The 22,500-nt window shown below is 40.7% G+C and overlaps 1 protein-coding gene across 1 annotated transcript in view; it reads left to right on the forward strand.

The window, feature by feature from the left end:
• dact1 (dishevelled-binding antagonist of beta-catenin 1) overlaps positions 1 to 22,500 on the forward strand; it is a 39,796-nt gene that overhangs the window by 1,509 nt on the left and 15,787 nt on the right.

Here is a 22,500-nt window from a genome sequence, read left to right on the forward strand (position 1 = left end):
TCTGTATGTGTGTGTGTGTGTGTGTGTGTGTCTGTGTCTCTGTGTGTGTATATGTGTGTGTGTATCTGTCTTTGTGTGTGTGTATGTATATCTGTGTGTCTGTCTGTATGTGTGTGTGTGTGTGTGTGTGTCTGTGTAACTCCCAAACTTCCCCAAAGGGGTAACTGGGTTGTGTTTACTTACTCCCCCGGCCGTGGGGAATCTCAGACTGTTGAGCTCTGTCTCTGTGTTTGCTGAAGTGTGTTTAAGCTCTCAGAACGTTGTGCAGATGTTCTGCACAACGTTCAGCGTGTGACTGCGTCTCCGTCTCAGATGTTTGGGGACACTCAGCTGTCGCCTCTGTGCTGCGTTCAAGTGCAACATCTAACGCGCCGGCGAGTCGGTGTGAAGTCAAACAGCAGAGTGAAGCAGCTTCCCGAGTCCCTGCTGCTGTTGACACCAAACAGCTGTTTTCATTTCTAACGTCACAACGTGTGAAGAAAGGGTCAAAGAAACCTCCGCAAACTGAGAAGGAAAACATGTCAGAAAAGCCTGAAAAAGTAGTTCAAAAAGTGTTTTACAGGAATCTAAATCAATTTAAAAAATCTAAAAAACATAAAAGAACTGTCAAAACACACAGATACACACACACATACAGAGAGACACACGGACACACACACACATATACATACACACACACACACACACATATACATACACATATATACACACATATACATACACATATATATACACACACACATATACATACACATATACATACACACACACACACACATATACATACTTCATATATACACACACACATACAGAGAGACACACACAGATACACAGACACACACCCACAAACACGCATACACACACACACACACACACACAAACACACATATATACATACACACACACACACACACACACACACGCACAGAGACACACACACACACACACACACACACATACACACACACACACACACACACACACACACACACAAACAAACAACAACTTCAAAACAGCTGTTTTTTGCAGCAAATGTGACTGTATCTGGATCAGAGTGCCCCCCCAGATCTTCTTTCAGCAGCTGAGACAAACACAGAAATGTTCAGACTTCATCCACACAGCTCCTTCAGTTCGAAAACATGTCTTATATTTTAGATTCTTCAAAGTAGCCACCCTTTGCTTTTTTTATTAATAAGGGAAATAATTCCACTAATGAACCCTGACAAAGCACACCTGTGAAGGTAAAACCATTTCAGGTGACTACCTCATGAAGCTCATTGAGAGAACACCAAGGGTTTGCAGAGTTATCAAAAAAAAAGCAAAGGGTGGCTACTTTGAAGAATCTAAAATATAAGACATGTTTTCAGTTATTTCACACTTTTTGTTAAGTACATAATTCCATATGTGTTCATTCATAGTTTTGATGCCTTCAGTGAGAATCTACAATGTAAATAGTCATGAAAATTAAAAGGAAACTCATTGAATGAGAAGGTGTGTCTTTTGGCCTGTACTGTAGATGTGACGTGAGCAACGTGTCTGAAAGTGTGAAGTCTTCTGGTAGCTGTGAGAGAAAATCTCAATCATTCCCAATCTCACAGAGACGGAGAGTGTAGGTATATGTAAGGAGATAACATAGACACAGGCTAATTACTGATCACTAACATGCTAGTTAACATTAGTAATTACTGATCACTAACATGCTAGTTAACATTAGTAATTACTGATCACTAACATGCTAGTTAACATTAGTAATTAAACCTAAACAGCTAATGGAAGTCCAAACTGCCTGTGAGCTTCTCCTGTACTATACGGTAATTCCTCTACTGTGTGACAGTAAGTCTCGTGGTTATGACCCAATCGTTAGCCTATTGTTATAAAAGCGTCTGCTATACGGAGCAGGGCTCCAGACTAACTTTTTTCACCAGGAGCACTGTTGCCCTAGCCTGTAAGCCAGCCGAATTTAGCCCCGCCCACAAAATTCGAGGTCGGGAAGTTCGGTCTGGAGTCGCTCCGTTGAGAAGCAATTATTGTCCGAACAGGATCTGTTCGGACCAATTAGATTGTCGGACAGATGATCAACAGTAACAGAATCAATCACGTCACCAAAATACGCTTGGGTTGAATTTGTTGAGATGTGTAGATTCCACCATCGCGTCTGTTACAGAAGATATCGACAGCGCATTCATTTTAAAATCCTCAGCGGAGGAGCCTCAACAACTGCCCGAAAGCATGGTGGCGTTATATGGTGGAGAGACATAGAGAGAGACTGAGGAGAGAGAGTGTTATATGGTGGAGAGACATAGAGAGAGACTGAAGAGAGAGAGAGTTATATGGTGGAGAGAGATAGAGAGAGACTGAAGAGAGAGAGTGTTATATGGTGGAGAGACAGAGAGAGAGACTGAAGAGAGAGAGTGTTATATGGTGGAGAGACATAGAGAGAGACTGAAGAGAGAGAGTTATATGGTGGAGAGACATAGAGAGAGACTGGAGAGAGAGAGAGTTATATGGTGGAGAGACATAGAGAGAGACTGAAGAGAGGGAGAGTTATATGGTGGAGAGACATAGAGAGAGACTGGAGAGAGAGAGTGTTATATGGTGGAGAGACATAGAGAGAGACTGAAGAGAGAGAGTGTTATATGGTGGAGAGACATAGAGAGAGACTGAAGAGAGGGAGAGTTATATGGTGGAGAGACATAGAGAGAGACTGGAGAGAGAGAGTGTTATATGGTGGAGAGACATAGAGAGAGACTGGAGAGAGAGAGAGTTATATGGTGGAGAGACATAGAGAGAGACTGAAGAGAGGGAGTGTTATATGGTGGAGAGACATAGAGAGAGACTGAAGAGAGGGAGTGTTATATGGTGGAGAGACATAGAGAGACTGGAGAGAGAGAGTTATATGGTGGAGAGAGATAGAGAGAGACTGGAGAGAGAGAGAGTTATGGTGGAGAGACATAGAGAGAGACTGGAGAGAGAGAGTTATATGGTGGAGAGACATAGAGAGAGACTGAAGAGAGGGAGTGTTATATGGTGGAGAGACATAGAGAGAGACTGGAGAGAGAGAGTGTTATATGGTGGAGAGACATAGAGAGAGACTGGAGAGAGAGAGAGTTATATGGTGGAGAGACATAGAGAGAGACTGAAGAGAGGGAGTGTTATATGGTGGAGAGACATAGAGAGAGACTGAAGAGAGGGAGAGTTATATGGTGGAGAGACATAGAGAGAGACTGGAGAGAGAGAGTTATATGGTGGAGAGACATAGAGAGAGACTGGAGAGAGAGAGAGTTATATGGTGGAGAGACATAGAGAGAGACTGAAGAGAGGGAGAGTTATATGGTGGAGAGACATAGAGAGAGACTGGAGAGAGAGAGTGTTATATGGTGGAGAGACATAGAGAGAGACTGGAGAGAGAGAGTTATATGGTGGAGAGACATAGAGAGAGACTGAAGAGAGGGAGTGTTATATGGTGGAGAGACATAGAGAGAGACTGAAGAGAGGGAGAGTTATATGGTGGAGAGACATAGAGAGAGACTGGAGAGAAAGAGAGTTATATGGTGGAGAGACATAGAGAGAGACTGGAGAGAGAGAGTGTTATATGGTGGAGAGACATAGAGAGAGACTGAAGAGAGAGTGTTATATGGTGGAGAGACATAGAGAGAGACTGGAGAGAGAGAGTGTTATATGGTGGAGAGAGATAGAGAGAGACTGAAGAGAGAGAGAGTGTTATATGGTGGAGAGAGATAGAGAGAGACTGAAGAGAGAGAGAGTTATATGGTGGAGAGACATAGAGAGAGACTGAAGAGAGAGAGAGAGTTATATGGTGGAGAGACAGAGAGAGAGACTGGAGAGAGAGAGAGTTATATGGTGGAGAGACAGAGAGAGACTGAAGAGAGAGAGAGTTATATGGTGGAGAGACATAGAGAGAGACTGAAGAGAGAGAGAGTTATATGGTGGAGAGAGATAGAGAGAGACTGAAGAGAGAGAGTGTTATATGGTGGATAGACATAGAGAGAGACTGAAGAGAGAGAGAGTGTTATATGGTGGAGAGACATAGAGAGAGACTGAAGAGAGAGAGAGAGTTATATGGTGGAGAGACAGAGAGAGAGACTGAGAGAGAGAGAGAGTTATATGGTGGAGAGACATAGAGAGAGACTGGAGAGAGAGAGAGTTATATGGTGGAGAGACATAGAGAGAGACTGAAGAGAGAGAGAGAGTTATATGGTGGAGAGACATAGAGAGAGACTGAAGAGAGAGAGAGTTATATGGTGGAGAGACATAGAGAGAGACTGAAGAGAGAGAGAGAGTTATATGGTGGAGAGACATAGAGAGAGACTGGAGAGAGAGAGAGTTATATGGTGGAGAGACATAGAGAGAGACTGAAGAGAGGGAGTGTGTTATATGTTGGAGAGAGATAGAGAGAGACTGAAGAGAGAGAGCGTTATATGGTGGAGAGACATAGAGAGAGACTGAAGAGAGAGAGAGTGTTATATGGTGGAGAGAGATAGAGAGAGACTGAAGAGAGAGAGTGTTATATGGTGGAGAGACATAGAGAGAGACTGAAGAGAGAGAGAGTGTTATATGGTGGAGAGACATAGAGAGAGACTGAAGAGAGGGAGTGTGTTATATGTTGGAGAGAGATAGAGAGAGACTGAAGAGAGAGAGCGTTATATGGTGGAGAGACATAGAGAGAGACTGAAGAGAGAGAGAGTGTTATATGGTGGAGAGAGATAGAGAGAGACTGAAGAGAGAGAGTGTTATATGGTGGAGAGACATAGAGAGAGACTGGAGAGAGAGAGTGTTATATGGTGGAGAGACATAGAGAGAGACTGGAGAGAGAGAGTGTTATATGGTGGAGAGAGATAGAGAGAGACTGAAGAGAGAGAGAGTTATATGGTGGAGAGACATAGAGAGAGACTGGAGAGAGGGAGAGTTATATGGTGGAGAGACATAGAGAGAGACTGGAGAGAGAGAGTGTTATATGGTGGAGAGACATAGAGAGAGACTGGAGAGAGGGTGAGTTATATGGTGGAGAGACATAGAGAGAGACTGGAGAGAGAGAGAGTTATATGGTGGAGAGACATAGAGAGAGACTGGAGAGAGAGAGTGTTATATGGTGGAGAGACATAGAGAGAGACTGGAGAGAGAGAGTGTTATATGGTGGAGAGAGATAGAGAGAGACTGGAGAGAGAGAGAGTTATATGGTGGAGAGACATAGAGAGAGACTGAAGAGAGAGAGTGTTATATGGTGGAGAGACATAGAGACTGAAGAGAGAGAGAGTGTTATATGGTGGAGAGAGATAGAGAGAGACTGAAGAGAGAGTGTTATATGGTGGAGAGACATAGAGAGAGACTGAAGAGAGAGAGAGAGTGTTAGATGGTGGAGAGACATAGAGAGAGACTGAAGAGAGGGAGAGTTATATGGTGGAGAGACAGAGAGAGACTGGAGAGAGAGAGTTATATGGTGGAGAGACATAGAGAGAGACTGGAGAGAGAGAGTGTTATATGGTGGAGAGACATAGAGAGAGACTGGAGAGAGAGAGTGTTATATGGTGGAGAGACATAGAGAGACTGGAGAGAGAGAGTGTTATATGGTGGAGAGAGATAGAGAGAGACTGGAGAGAGAGAGTTATATGGTGGAGAGACATAGAGAGAGACTGAAGAGAGAGAGTGTTATATGGTGGAGAGACATAGAGAGACTGACTGAAGAGAGAGAGTGTTATATGGTGGAGAGAGATAGAGAGAGACTGAAGAGAGAGAGTGTTATATGGTGGAGAGACATAGAGAGAGACTGGAGAGAGAGAGTGTTATATGGTGGAGAGACATAGAGAGAGACTGGAGAGAGAGAGTGTTATATGGTGGAGAGAGATAGAGAGAGACTGGAGAGAGAGAGTTATATGGTGGAGAGACATAGAGAGACTGAAGAGAGAGAGTGTTATATGGTGGAGAGACATAGAGAGAGACTGAAGAGAGAGAGTGTTATATGGTGGAGAGAGATAGAGAGAGACTGGAGAGAGAGAGAGTTATATGGTGGAGAGACATAGAGAGAGACTGAAGAGAGAGAGAGTTATATGGTGGAGAGACAGAGAGAGACTGGAGAGAGAGAGTTATTATATGGTGGAGAGAGATAGAGAGAGACTGGAGAGAGAGAGAGAGATATGGTGGAGAGAGATTATATGGTGAGAGACATAGAGAGAGACTGAAGAGAGAGAGAGTTATATGGTGGAGAGACATAGAGAGAGACTGAAGAGAGGGAGTGTTATATGGTGGAGAGACATAGAGAGAGACTGAAGAGAGAGAGAGTGTTATATGGTGGAGAGACAGAGAGACTGAAGAGAGAGAGTGTTATATGGTGGAGAGAGATAGAGAGAGACTGAAGAGAGAGAGTGTTATATGGTGGAGAGAGATAGAGAGAGACTGGAGAGAGAGAGTTATATGGTGGAGAGACATAGAGAGAGATTGGAGAGAGAGAGAGTTATATGGTGGAGAGACATAGAGAGAGACTGGAGAGAGAGAGAGTTATATGGTGGAGAGACATAGAGAGAGATTGGAGAGAGAGAGAGTTATATGGTGGAGAGACATAGAGAGAGACTGGAGAGAGAGAGAGTTATATGGTGGAGAGACATAGAGAGAGATTGGAGAGAGAGAGTGTTATATGGTGGAGAGACATAGAGAGAGACTGAAGAGAGAGAGAGTTATATGGTGGAGAGACATAGAGAGAGACTGGAGAGAGAGAGTTATATGGTGGAGAGACATAGAGAGAGACTGAAGAGAGAGAGTGTTATATGGTGGAGAGAGATAGAGAGAGACTGGAGAGAGAGAGTTATATGGTGGAGAGACATAGAGAGAGACTGGAGAGAGAGAGAGTTATATGGTGGAGAGAGATAGAGAGAGACTGAAGAGAGGGAGAGTTATATGGTGGAGAGACATAGAGAGAGACTGAAGAGAGGGAGTGTTATATGGTGGAGAGACATAGAGAGAGACTGGAGAGAGAGAGTGTTATATGGTGGAGAGACATAGAGAGAGACTGGAGAGAGAGAGAGTTATATGGTGGAGAGACATAGAGAGAGACTGAAGAGAGAGAGAGAACGATTCATCTCTAGAAATGCGACTGTAGCGAGCATGTCACTATCATTAACGTTATCCACATTCATATTTACAAGAAACAAATGATATATCCAGCTTCAAAAAAGTCTAAAAGTCGGAAGTTAGAACGAATGCATTGTGCAAAGAGTGGTTGCTATGGAGACGATACACAGTGTTGAGTTCCGTTGCTCTGATTGGTTGTAGGTCTATCCAATGAATGAAGAGGCATTTTCTTTTCCTGGTTCTGTTGGAACACGCCCCATAATCACAGCCCAATGGATCGGTTTCAGACTCACATTCTGACTAGAATCTGAGTAGGACCACGTCAGGCTACAGTGGCCCCCAACTGAACATTTTAGTGGCACAACCAGAAAATGTAGGAGCACACACCATAAATCAACATGCTAACCAAATATTCACATTTCTACTAATTTCCACTGTATTACTAATAAATACTTTAATAATAGATGCATACATTACAATGTGCTGTTTCAAATTCAGTGTCTCATTTTATTGTGCACCTATGCTGACGACAACCAAATCTATGTGCCACTTAAAAAGAGCAACTCGCTAAGACCACTGCTCGAATGCCTGGATGACATAAAGGCCTGGATGGCTTCTAACTTTTTAAGTTTTAATGAAACTAAAACGGAAGTGATGGTTTTAGGTGTACACACTGGGACCCCTTCTGTCAATCTGGGTCCCTTGGCTCAATATGTCAAGCCAACCGTTACCAATTTAAGGATTCAAATTGACTCAGATATTAAGATGGACAAACAGATTGGGGCGGTGGTTAAAGCTGGCTTTTTCCAATTACGGCAGTTAGCCAAAATAAAGCCGATTCTTACCAGGCAGCACTTTGAAACAGTAATACACAATACATTTGTGACCACTCGGTTGGATTACTGTAACTCCCTATATGTAGGCATCAGTGCCTCTCAACAGGAGCACGTAAATATGAGCACATTACCCCCGTTCTAGCTTCACTCCACTGGCTCCCCGTATATTTTAGGATCCAATTTAAAATTAATTTACTTGTATTTAAATCCTTAAATGGTCTTGCCCCATCATACCTGTCCGACTTGCTTGACCCATACACTCCGTCCCGCTCACTCAGGTCAGCTGATCAACTGCGCCTGAGTGTCCCTAAAACAAAGCGGAAACTTAAAGCGCCCATATTCTGCTCATTTTCAGGTTCATAATTGTATTTTAAGGTTGTACCAGGATAGGTTTACATGGTTTAATTATCAAAAACACCATATTTTTGTTGTACTGCACAGCTCTCTCTCACTGCTGCAGATCCTCTTTTCACCTGGTTTCTGTTTTAGCTACAAAGTGAGACCTCTTTTCATCTTCTTCTTCTGTACTATCTTTGATTGCACTGCACATGCTCAGTAGCTCAGATGTAGATCATGTCAGCTAGCTCCATAGACAGTAAAAGAAAGGCTGTTTCTCCAACTTCAGTCAGTTCCAAGGCAGGATCAGCTGGGAGACTTCTTCTAAACCAGGGAGCACATGGAAGGAGTTCTTTTGGAGATTATGGTGAACTAGTGTGTGTTGTAGCGGTGCTTTGCTGTTGAGAACGACGTAGCATGCTAACGCATACAGCAGAGGAGACCGGGAGGACCAGCATGATAGTGTAGGTTTTATTTAATCAAAAAGTAAGAATTACTAACTAAATTAACAAGGATATGATCATAATGGGGTAACTTGTATCAGAGCAGAATGGCAACTTTGTTACCATCGTCTCCCATAAGGCACGGTAAGACTTGTCCATGTAGTTCCTGAAGATGAATATCTTCATAGATTGATACTCCTCTCTGGACAGATTGAAATCACAGCCATTTCTGAAAAGAGTGAAAGGAAAAACTGACCAAACAATCTAGGTTAAGGATCAAAGTAGATGTTTGAAGTGTTGCTCTTTGTTATACTTTTTATATATTTATGATAATGTAAAAAGAGTCCCTAACCTTATTAAGACAGAGGAGAAGTGGTCTAGCAGGAAGTCCAGCTCCTCTGCACCATAGTCTGTCAGCTGATCTCGTTGCTCTGGCCAGAAATCATGACTGAATATCTTGAATGACTTCACTGCCTTTGCTGATGCTGATGTAGACCCGTCATCTATCGAGGAATAAAAAGAGAGTTGAGAGAAAGATGATTGTGTCATAATGATATCTTATCTTACCGATTTAAAAAAAAAATATTATTCTGTGCTTTCACTTACGAAGCAGACTGCTGAATCTTTGCTTCAGATGAAGCACGGTGCTGTCGATGGTTGCTCTCACTGCTTGTTGCAGCGTAGGTGTGCTGGCCATGGAGAGTCCTTCCTTTCCCTGCCCAGCAGCTTCACCTCTGATGGTGATCCCCTGAGTTCACACAACATTCAACATTTAGGCAAGAATAAAAAATAAAAAAAATAAACTCCAAAGCTAAAATTGACTTTTAAAAAAAATAAACCTGCTCACCTGATACTTAAACAAAATGAGAGTCTCACCCTCACCCTCTTGTTGTCTTCTCTGGGCCTGAAGGTCTGCCAGTAATTCTGCCAGCCTACCACCCGGCTTGCATCTCACTGACATGGCCTCAATAGTTGCAATGAGATTGTCAATCCCATTCACAGCCTGTAAAAACATTTTCCTTGTAAAAAACAAAGTCTAAAAGCTACATATTCCTTGATTTAAAATTATTTGTAGCTTACATTGTTTTAATAAGGTTAAACTATATTCTTCTTAACATGTTACCTGAGGCAAAATAACATAATTTCTTTGGAGAAGAAGGCTGAATTTGCTTATGGCCTCAAAAAAGTCAGCCAAGAAGTGACCACAAAGCTTCCATCTTCCATCATCTTCTTGACCTGCAAGACATAATCAATTACTAAACCCAAATATCGGTTATTTTTATGCCTCCCAAATATGAAATCATTTTGAAATACAGACCTTCCTTGATCTCCCAGCAGTATCAGCATTGGTGGATGATGCAGTCAAATGTTCCATGTGGTAATAAACTGCTGTGAACTGGCCAGGGTTCTGCAGATGTCTATCATTTCCTCCAGGTTTCAGCAAGGTTTGGAGGGCCCGGTTAACATGTGGAAGCTAGCGTGTCCCACTGACACTACCTGGTACATTGACACGCACCCCCAACTCCTCTCCAAGTGCTCGTAGTTCTCTCATAGACTTGCTGCTAAAGTAGTATGTCTTCCAAACCATGTTGAGGAGATTGTAGACATGATCCACCATGGAAATGTTCCTTTGCACAGCTAGCATTGCCAGCTCCAGCCTACAATTACAATGAATACCACTTAAAATTAAACTTGCATTGTTTAGGCTACTACCCTATCTTTATTCTGAAGGTTCACATGTAACCTACCTTTGTGGCATGCAATGAAATGGGACAATAAAAGCCCCTGCCTCAGCTTAGAGGAGGGCTATTACCCCTCCTTTATGCCCGAGATTGACAGCTGCACCATCAGCTCCCATGGCAACTGTCTTCTTTAGCCACGCTGTTTCTGTCCCTAGATGCTGGAAGGCCACTTTGGTGGCATCATATACACCTTAAAATGCAAGCACATTATGACTATAGTGTACAATTATGTCTTATATTCACTGGACGAAAACACCAGTTGCCTGAATAGTTTCTTTACCTGACATCATCACACCTCACAGCTGAATCATGATGGCACCTTATTGGATAATAACGTAAACTAATAAATATTTACAGTAAAGACAGCTAAAGAAGTTAGTGATGGGTCTAAACATAATTTGAATTAAAACATACCTTGAGCATGTGCATGTTTCACTTTGATGTGGCCAATCAAAACATTCCTTGGTTTCCCTTCGTTTAGGATCCTTGCGTATATGATTTTGCATTCTTTTGTTGAAACGTCGGTGTCCCCATCGATCATAATTGATATATACGGAGCATCCTTGATCTTCTTGTAAGTCTCCCCCTTCAGAGTATCCGAAATTACTCCAACGAATTGTGCGCATGCTGTATCGTTGTTGTACCATTCGTTAAGTTTTAAGCCATTTTTCCTTTGAACGTCGAGCTGGCTTTTGAATTTGGTGAAGGGTAGTTCCTCCTTAGCAATGAAGTAGGCCGTGTTAAATTTCAAAATCATCTCGGCCTCATCTCATCTGATTTGCAGCCTCTTGTCTTCTAAAAGCAACATGCAGTGGCATTGATCTTTCGTTTATTAACATGTCACGGCATACTCTGTGCTTGAGACTAATATTGTGTTTAACCAATGTATTGCGTTTAAACTGCGATGTTCCTGCACTGTCGGCAAACTTTGTGTTCGCCGCAGTTCTGGGGTAGCGACTGCAGCATTCGCAGTTCGTGGTGTTCGTTTCCTTCCAGTACCTCAGCCAGCTGAATTCTTGGAGCCAGTCTTCCCAAAAATGGTGGGTTCTGGTCTTTTTCGCCACACAAACCTCTGACTCTGAATCATCATCCGACTGTACTTCAGACACTGTGGGCACTTGCACGCTAGCCGCAGGTCGGAAGAACGAGTCAATTGTTTGCTTGCTTATTGTTCAGATGCATAGAAGGATCGGTCTCCTTCCCACAGATGTTTACGCTCGCTCGATTATCTGTAGGACCCTCCCCCTCCACACATTAGCCACTTACAGTGGCCATTCCCTATCCTTTTCACACTCATTGGCCTGCCACAGAATCCGGATTCATTGAAACGCCCTTCCACGTTTAAGGTGTAAACATTTTTATATATAAATATATATATATATATATATATATATAACTATATATATATCTATATATATATATATATATATATATATATATATATATATATATATAGGGGATTTACTGGTCGCACATGTGTGACAGGATGTAAAATTCAGTCGCACACTCTCAATGGTCCCCTAATACTGTATCTGAAGTCTCTTTTATATAGACCTTAGTGGTCCCCTAATACTGTATCTGAAGTCTCTTTTATATAGACCTTAGTGGTCCCCTAATACTGTATCTGAAGTCTCTTTTATATAGACCTTAGTGGTCCCCTAATACTGTATCTGAAGTCTCTTTTATATAGACCTTAGTGGTCCCCCTAATACTGTATCTGAAGTCTCTTTTATATAGACCTTAGTGGTCCCCTAATACTGTATCTGAAGTCTCTTTTATATAGACCTTAGTGGTCCCCTAATACTGTATCTGAAGTCTCTTTTATATAGACCTTAGTGGTCCCCTACTACTGTATCTGAAGTCTCTTTTATATAGACCTTAGTGGTCCCCTACTACTGTATCTGAAGTTATTAATGGGGTTTATTTGTTGATTATTATTTGTTTATTATTCAGATCCCCATTAGCTACTCCATAAAGCAGCTGCTATTCTTCCTGGGGTCTCTTAAATTTTTACCAAAATATTAACATCAAAGCTGTACAACAATGAAGACAAATACAGAAGTGCACATAACATCTTCTAAATCATATAACTAAAACACAACACAACATAACACATATACACTAAACATAACAACATAACCATATAACAATATATAAGCTCTTACATGTACAAAATATTACCACTCTCTAGGTAAAATATAAAATAAAAATCACATTTCCATTGCCGTAGCTCATTATGAAGTCATTATTAAAAACATAATTACAGTTACTCCAAAGTAAATAAATACAGTCTCAGTCTTTTGGAAAAACTGACATTGTGCCTCTCTGAAACCAAAAACAACGGGAGCGAGTTCCATGCCACCATTGCTCTAAAACACGATGTTCTTTGAAGTTGATTTGTTCGACAGACGGGTAACAAGAAACGCACTTCACTTGATTGGCGCCGGAATGAGTATGAATGTCACTGAAAAAAGTCAATCTTTCATAAATAATTTCTGGTACTTTTGTAATAATTATATTTTTTAAGAATTTAATAAGATAATTAATTCTGCTTCTTACATGAAGCCACGTTAACTGATTGTGCATGTCCCTAATACTTGTTCTAAAAGAACAGTTAAGGACAAGCCGAGAAGCTTTATTTTGTGCAATCTGTAATCTGTTTAAATTATTCTCTGTAGTTGCAGCCCAGATGATGGAACAATAGTCCAGATGACACAAAACTATTGATTCCACCAGAATTTTCTGTATGCCAATGGCGAACTACAGCCATAGTCCTGCCCACTTTATTCAATATTAATTTTATCTGAGCGTTCCATGTCAACCTGCTGTCCACAATCACGCCGAGCAATTTAGCCTCAGCCACTTGTTCCAATGATCAAACCACCAACTGACAAGTTCAGAGCAGGGGAATCTTTTAAAAGATGATTAGATCCCAACATCATACATTTACTCTTCACAATATTAATAATTAACTTATTTTCTCTGTTCCACTTTTCAATTAATTTTAGTACATTATTTAATAAAGTATTAAGTCTGGTAGAGTTATGATCAGACACAAAAATAGTCAAGTCATCTGCATATAGGGCAATACTGGCACACCCCAAAATAAAAGACAAATCATTAATGAAAATAGAAAATAACAGTGGTCCAAGACAACTCCCTTGAGGCACCCCACAACGCAGAAACTTTGTCTCAGAATAACTACCATTAAACAGTACATTAAACTCCCTATTAGTAAGATAACTATAGATCCATTGGATTGCACACTTTTCAAAACCATAACAACTTATTTTTTTTCAATGATAGATCATAATCAATTAAATCAAATGCTGCACTCAGATCTAACATTACCATACCAACTAATTTTCTATCGTCAATTTCATGCAACCAATCATCCGTCATCTGAACTAAGGCTGTCGTTGTCGAGTGCCCTTTCTTATAAGCATGTTGATAAAGTGAATTCAACCCATTTTTAGAGAAATACAAATTAATTTGATCATAAACAATTTTCTCCGTGATCTTACTCAAAATTGGCAGAATACTTATAGGTTTGCTATTTTTCCCAGAAAAAATGTTCCCTTTTGTTTTTAGGAAGAGGCACAATTTTAGCTTTTTTCCAATTAGCAGGAAAAACACATTTTTCTAAACTTAAATTAATAATATAACATATAGGCATAGTTATCACATCAGCAACCATCTTTAATAACTTAACATCCAGTTCATCAATACCAGGAGGTTTATCTTTCATTAACTTTAATATGTTTTCTACTATGTTAAGACTTACTTTGTCAAATTTAAATGTACATGATTTATTAAACATAATTGTATCTTTAATTGTCTTAAAAGATAAATCAGGGTATTCCTGTGAAATCATCTCTTTTTGTAAATTCTGAACTTTCTTTGTAAAATAATCTCCTAAATAATTAGCTATATCAGCAGGTTTAGTCAAAAAAGTATCACCTACATCTAAACATTTTGGTACAGATTTGATTTTACTTCCTCAAATTTATATTCATAATAGTTCTTCTTTTTTGTTCTGTTTAACTTTGTAACAAAATGTCTTAATTGCTTGTACCTTTCCCATAATCCATTATCTCCTGATAAGCTTGCCTCTAACTTTAATTTATCTCTTTTCCTCATATATTCTTTAAGTTCAGCATCTAACCATGGAGAAGCAATACTTGTTACTGTCATTTGTCTTAATGGGGCATGTTTGTCAACAATTGGCATTAATAAATTTGTAAAAACCTCCAAAGCTAGATCAGGATCTGCTTCCCTTAGTACTTGTGACCAGTCGATATTTCTAATATCAGCACAATAACTAGCCTCATTGAAGTTTTTAAAAATCCGTTTAATTATTATCTTCTGACCTGGTTTGAGGATTTTGGTTTTTCTGTTAATGGCAATTAAATTATGATCACTAAAGCCAACACAAATAGAAATGGCTTTTGAACACAAATCTGTAGCATTAGTAAGTAAATCTATACATGTTTCCGTTTTTGTCCCATCAGCATTATAAAAAATTCTTGTTGGTTTTTTGACCACTTGTGACAAATTGCAAGTATTGGCTATAGACTGCAACTTATTTTTCAATGAGTAATTATTCAATCTCCAATCAATATTTAGGTCAACTAAAAAATAAACCTCCATATCTAAATCACAGACTATATCCAACATGTAACAGATTTGATCTAAACAGACTATTGGTGCATTGGGAGGCCTATAGCAGCAACCAACTAGAATAGGTTTTAAGTGTGGCAACTGCACTTCCAACCACAATGCTTCAACCCCAATACAACCAAGGTCTTGTCTGGTCTTTACTGGTATTTGATCCTGAACATAAAAAGCCACTCCTCCATTTATATTTCTGTCACATTTATCTAATAGGTATCCATTTACATGCAAAAGGATGTCCTCTATAGTTGCATCTAAATGCGTTTTAGATATTGCCAAAATATGCAAATTATTATTTTCCAGAATCCCAGTAATATCCTGTATCTTATTTCTCAAACTACAAATATTCAAATGAGCTATTTTTAACCCTTTATTTGAGAGTATTTTATCTATCACCATTCTTTATTTTACACAAGTAGTAACTTCTAATTAAACATAGTAAAGAGCTATCAAATGAACAAAAAACACACAAAAACACACATACACCCACATTCACCCAGATGCACCACCATATTGTCAACAACTAATAAGATGTTACACCAACTCAGACAAACCTACTATTATACACATAACTTCTGAGGTCATAAAAACATAAATCATAAGTCATAAATCAAGCCAACCAGTCTCACTATTACCATAAACACTGATATAATTTAAACCGAGAAACTGAGAGCATATACATTGTAATTATGTTATAACCTGTGTTTGACCCTCAGTGTTCATTCGTACTTTGCATCTTCGGTTCAACCACAGTCTTGTAGAATGACTCTGCAGCTAAATGATCTTTAGATCTTTAGTTAACAGTATTTTTCACATTTTTGTCTGAGATTGGCGTTCTTCCGATATGCTCAGCCTTGACGCATGCGCATCATCGAGACCATCAGTTGTGTTGTGCAGAAGTCAGGTTGATACACAGCCAACAGACCTATTGTACAACTCTTAGAATTCATATTATGGCAAGAACCAATCAGCTAAGTAAAGAGAAACGAGTGGCCATCATTACTTTAACAAATGAAGGTCAGTCAGTCCGGAAAATTGCGAAAACTTTGAGTGTGTCCCCAAGTGCAGTCGCAAAAACCATCAAGCGCTACAACGAAACTGGCTCACATGGGGACCGCCCCAGGAAAGGAAGACCAAGAGTCACCTCTGCTGCTGAGGATAAGTTCATCCGAGTCACCAGCCTCAGAAATCACAAGTTAACAGCAGCTCAGATTAGAGACCAGATGAATGCCACACAGAGTTCTAGCAGCAGACACATCTCTACAACAACTGTTAAGAGGAGACTGAATCAGGCCTTCATGGTCAAGTAGCTGCTAGGAAACCACTGCTAAGGAGAGGCAACAAGCACAAGAGATTTGTTTGGGCCAAGAAACACAAGGAATGGACATAAGTGTAATAATTTAATAATCTGTGCTTTGGTCTGATGAGTCCAAATTAGAGATCTTTGGTTCCAACCGCCGTGTCTTTGTGCGACGCAGAAAAGGTGAACGGATGGATTCTACATGCCTGGTTCCCACCGTGAAGCATGGAGGAGGAGGTGTGATGGTGTGGGGGGGCTTTGCTGGTGACACTGTTGGGGATTTATTCCAAATTGAAGGCATACTGAACCAGCATGGCTACCACAGCATCCTGCAGCGACATGCCATCCCATCCGGTTTGCGTTTAGTTGGACCATCATTTATTTTTAACAGGACAATGACCCCAAACACACCTCCAGGCTGTGTAAGGGCTATTTGACCAAGAAGGAGAGTGATGGAGTGCTGCGCCAGATGACCTGGCCTCCACAGGCACCGGACCTGAACCCAATCAAGATGGTTTTGGGGTGAGCTGGACCGCAGAGTGAAGGCAGAAGGGCCGACAAGAGCTAACATCTCTGGGAACTCCTTCAACACTGTTGGAAAACCATTTCAGGTGACTACCTCTTGAAGCTCATCAAGAGAATGCCAAGAGTGTGCAAAGCAGTAATCAGAGCAAAGGGTGGCTACTTTGAAGAATCTAAAATATAAGACATGTTTTCAGTTATTTCACACTTTTTTTGTTAAGTACATAATTCCATATGTGTTCATTCATAGTTTTGATGCCTTCAGTGAGAATCTACAATATAAATAGTCATGAAAATAAAGGAAATGCATTGAATGAGAAGGTGTGTCCAAACTTTTGGCCTGTACTGTAGATCTATACACACTAAAAACTCCTGGGTTAAAAGGGACCAACTAATTTCTGGGTTATTTCAACCCAGAAAATTGGGTTGTTCTTTTGACCCAACTTCTGGGTTAAATACCCGACCCAAATCTTGGGTTAAAATAACCCAACAGTGTAGTTAATATAACCCAACTTCTGGGTCAAAAGAACAACCCAATTTTCTGGGTTGAAATAACCCAGAAATTAGTTGGTCCCTTTTTAACCCAGGAGTTGGGTCAAAAATAACCTAACTTGGGTTACTATGCCAGTATGCCTTATTTCAGAAAATAAAACATTTTTACATTATATTACACACTTTAAGCACTTTTACATTTCTATTGCATTAAATTAAATTAAAATCTATATGAAAAGGAAAGAAACACACACACTTCCCAGTGAGCATTTGATGTCAATTTAATATTAATATGACATCAAACATTGACGTATTAAAAGTAATAAAAACAAAACTTATTTTCCGGTGATTCCAGTGTGGCTGAATATGTTTCCCACAACAAAAGTCAGGTTGAACCACACTGGCGTGTTCACGAGACTTCTCGGGCCTTCTCTGGTGTCTGTTGAGGAAACACAAACACAAAACACAGAGTGAGGTCTGGTGTAACAGACATACCGTAAAACTTCAAATAATAGCCCGGGCTTCTATTTACCCAAATCGCCGAAATGCACCGGCTTGTATTTGAGACAGGCGTCTATAAGAGACAGGCCTTTAATTGACAATAGGAGGTTACCACATTACAGTAATAATCCGCGTTGTATATGTTACAAAATTCACCAGTTTCTCAGTGAAGTGCTTGGCGTCTTTCTGGGCTACAGTTGTGCGTCTTCTGACTGAAAAGTCGTTGCGCTTCAGGAATTAGTCCAGCCAGCCAGCGCTCGCAGTAAATCTCTCCTCATCCCTGCCGTCACTCACTGTTGCATCCACTTCTTCTGCCTCGGCCCTGATCGTTTTACGTGAGACTCTGAGATGCTTTGCCAGCATGCTGTGGATCCACTCACACACGCTCACCTCCAGCTCTTCACTGACCTTCCTCCTCCCTCCACCTCGCCGTCTGGCCCTTTTGTCGTCTTCCTCGGACAGACGTTGCAGTTCTGCTTCATGTTTACGCCGTTCTCGCACTCTCTTAGGATCAATCGAGAAATGTCTCGCCGCTGCTTCTCCCGAATTAACTGTCAGCTTAAATGTCAAATTATACTTTTTTCTATTTGTCTCCATGGTGGTATTGAGAGAATTAAGAAAAACTGAAGACTAAAAGAAAGTTCGTTAACCTGTTTATGTTGCCATAGTGATGAGTCGTTTATGAACGATTGCGTCTGTCACGTGAAATCAAATCAAAACATAGAACAAACGATCTGACGGGTTTTAAAAGATCAAATACAACCCGACACGAAAAAAAAACAAAAACAGACCAGGCCTCTATTTGAGACCGGCCTTTATTTACCCAAATCTGTTGTCACACCAGGCGTTTAAAAGAGACCGGCGTCTATTTGGGACTCGGCTATTATTTGAAGTTTTACGGTAAATCAACTGAGTCTTTAAAGTACAGATCTTAGAATTTTACTTACATTTTGCAGCCTCGCCATAAACTCGCTCTCCTCCTCCATGTCCTGAGGTCCCTGACTCCTGGTCGGGGACAGGGGTTTTGTCTTGGAACTGGAGGAGGACTCAGGCTTGCGGGAACTCTTCCTGGTGGTGGAGGACGAGGAGGCTTCTGGTTACTTCGGTGATGGTACGGTAATGCGGAAATGCTCCCTCATCTTCTTTGACTGGGCCATTTTTTTTATACCTAAAAAAACAATAGATTTTTTTTCTTGGCTGTCCAAATTTCCCTCCTTTTAAAAACGAGTGCAATCTACTCTACAATTTTGTTCTGTATATTCATCCTTAAAAATAAATGTACAGAGATAACTTCCAGGGAGTTGTGTATAAATCAGAGGTACACCACAGCCCTGGGCGGGAACGGGCGATTTGTCAGCATTACATTTTTGCATTTTTTATTTAAAAGGAACTACATAAAGTACTTAATACATAACTTTTAGTAACGTTAACAAACAATTAAAAATACATCCAACATGGAAACGTGAGCATTCAAAATAGGCTACGTGATAGCTGAATACAAATTTCCCTCCTTTTTCTGCATGTTCACTTTTCAGCAAGAAAATATCCAATAATAATAATGTCCGTACATTTCTAATGGTCGGTGGATTAGCTATTGTTAGTAACGTTTTATTCATAAACATCTTCTTTAACCGAGCTAAATCAATGTTATCTACGTTTTAGCGTGCGAACATTTGTGGTAGCATTAACCTAGCTAGCTAGCTAGCCAATGTAGCATACAGTGACTCAGATACATCTTAATAAAAAAGAAAACCGATAACTTACTTAGATAACGTTTATTTTAATGTGCAAACAGACATAGCGCTAGATAGATAGATAACAACGATACAGCATTAACATGTCTCCATTAACGACTCCTTTGAAATAACGTAAATGTCAGTTAGGCTACTCTTCACAAGCTAGCTAGCTAGCTAGCTAGTTAAGTTAGCTAATGAAACGTAAGATAGTTTATTCTAGAAGCACGGTTTAAACAAGCACATTTTCTGCAACAAACTACCAGTAAGATGAAAATGCTTACCTCGCCTCCCTGCCCCAGGAGTGTCGTTTAGAGGAGAAAATAAGATGGTCCGATGTCAAGACAACTAACCGAAAAATACATTGGAGAGAGAGAGAGAGAGAGAGAGAGAAGCCTATAGCCCAGAACATGGGTTACTCTTTGAAAAATAACCCAGAAACCCAAACAACCCAGGCATTGGGTCAAAATATTAGCCCTATAACCCAGAAAATGGGTTACTATCTGAAAAAATAACCCATAATTTTAACCCAACACAAATAACCCAGAAACTGGGTTGAAAAAATAACCCAGGAGTTTATATAATATATATATATATATATATATATATATATATATATATATATATATATATATATATTTGCAACCAGAGGGATTACACAGATAGTAACGTAGGACTGCTCCCTGAGAACAGGCTGAGATCTGTGATTGATCAGATGTTTCTGCTCCAGCGCAGGAATGCAGCACATGACTGACCTGAGAACAGCTCTGCATTACCCGCATGCTTTCCATCTGATACACACTCTGTTTGTGTGTGTGTGTGTGTGTGTGTGTGTGTGTGTGTGTGTGTGTGTGTGTGTGTCCTGAAATGAGCAGCAGTGTGTCAGCGAGTCATCCAGACTCCAGTTTTTCCTCCCTGAGCAAACTGTCTACATCTGTTTTTATTTACATCTTTATACTTTAAAGTCAGAATGATACTACACTATAATATTATTATTAATTGTTTGTTATTTGACAGATTCAATCCAGAAAACGTCTCAATAAACCTGTGGAATGTTTTGGGGAGTGTAGTTTAATGTGAAGTTGTCAGCTGTCGGAGGACCAGTCTGTAAACATTCAGCCATGGCTCTGTTGGCAGCGCTCCAGGTCACATGACACGCTGCACATTCAGGGATAATTGAAAGCCAAGAATATACCCCTAACCCTCTGTCCCACAGGGAGGGACTCCAAATGTCTCTCAGCTGATGGACAACATAACTTAGGGCGAGACGCCTCAGGCTGAAACATGCTTTGGTCAGTTTATAGATGCTTATCTTCCATAATTTCTTTCAGACTAGTGGAAAGAAAAACATTCCATCGCTAAACCCACCAGACTCCATGTAAATAAATAGTGATTTTATCATCGTAAAACACACTTCATTTAAAGTCGACAGAAACTAAATAAAACTATTAAAAGCCGTCTTGGTTCATCTTTCCACTGTTCCAACAATCACCACTCTGGTTTGGTTGAAATAAACCCTTAATTCATCCATTTACATGTGGAGATATGCTGGCTCTATACACACTAAAAGTCCTGATTATTTACATGGAGTCTGGTGGAGATATGCTGGCTCTATACACGCTAAAAGTCCTGATTATTTACATGGAGTCTGGTGGAGATATGCTGGCTCTATACACGCTAAAAGTCCTGATTATTTACATGGAGTCTGGTGGAGTTTGGTGATGGTGATTTGGGGCTGTTTCATATTAAACTAAAAGGATCTTACTCTTTAACTAAAGCTCTATCTCTGTGTGTGTGTGTGAGTGTGTCTCTGTGTGTGTGTGTGTGTGTGTCTGTGTGTGTGTGTGTGTGTGTGTGTGTGTGTGTGTGTGTGTGTGTGTGTGTGTGTGTGTGTGTGTGTGTGTGTGTGTGTGTGTGTGTGTGTCTCTGTGTGTGTGTGTGTCTCTGTGTGTGTGTGTGTGTGTGTCTCTGTGTGTGTGTGTGTGTGTGTGTGTGTGTGTGTGTGTCTCTGTGTGTTCGTGTGTGTGTGTGTCTCTGTGTGTGTGTGTGTGTGTGTGTGTGTGTGTGTGTGTGTGTGTGTCTGTGTGTGTGTGTGTGTGTGTGTGTGTGTGTGTGTGTGTGTGTGTGTGTGTGTGTCTCTGTGTGTGTGTGTGTGTGTGTGTGTGTGTGTGTGTGTGTGTGTGTGTGTGTGTGTGTGTGTGTGTGTGTGTGTGTGTGTGTGTGTGTCTGTGTGTGTGTGTGTGTGTGTGTGTATGTGTGTGTGTGTGTGTGTGTGTGTGTGTGTGTGTGTGTGTGTGTGTGTGTGTGTATGTGTGTGTGTGTGTGTGTGTGTGTATGTGTGTGTGTGTGTGTGTGTGTGTGTGTGTGTGTGTGTGTGTGTGTGTGTGTGTGTGTGTGTGTGTGTGTGTGTGTGTGTGTGTGTGTGTGTGTGTGTGTGTGTGTGTGTGTGTGTGTGTGTGTGTGTGTGTGTGTGTGTGTGTGTGTGTGTGTGTGTGGTAACATCTGCTGAACATCACCAGCAGATAAAGCGGCCTGTCATCCTCTTTGTGTGCTGCGTTCAGGGTACTTATCTTGGCGTGTTGATGTGACCTCTGGCCTTTGGTGTCAGATTAACATCTGCAGCTGCAGGCTCAAAGCAAAGAGAGCAGCCAGATGTTTGGAGAGGAAACGTGTTCAGGACTTCTGTCTCGCCAGCGTTTCAAGTTATCCCGTCTTTTGGCTTTTATGACCACCATATTGGAGTGGATGATTGGCTCTGTATCATTATTCTTATTTTCTAAAAGAAATTGTGTGTACAGTATGTGTCTCTGTGTGTCTCTGTGTGTGTGTGTGTGTGTG

This window comes from Perca flavescens, chromosome 20, assembly GCF_004354835.1.
Source record: "Perca flavescens isolate YP-PL-M2 chromosome 20, PFLA_1.0, whole genome shotgun sequence".
Taxonomy (NCBI): Eukaryota; Metazoa; Chordata; class Actinopteri; order Perciformes; family Percidae; genus Perca; species Perca flavescens.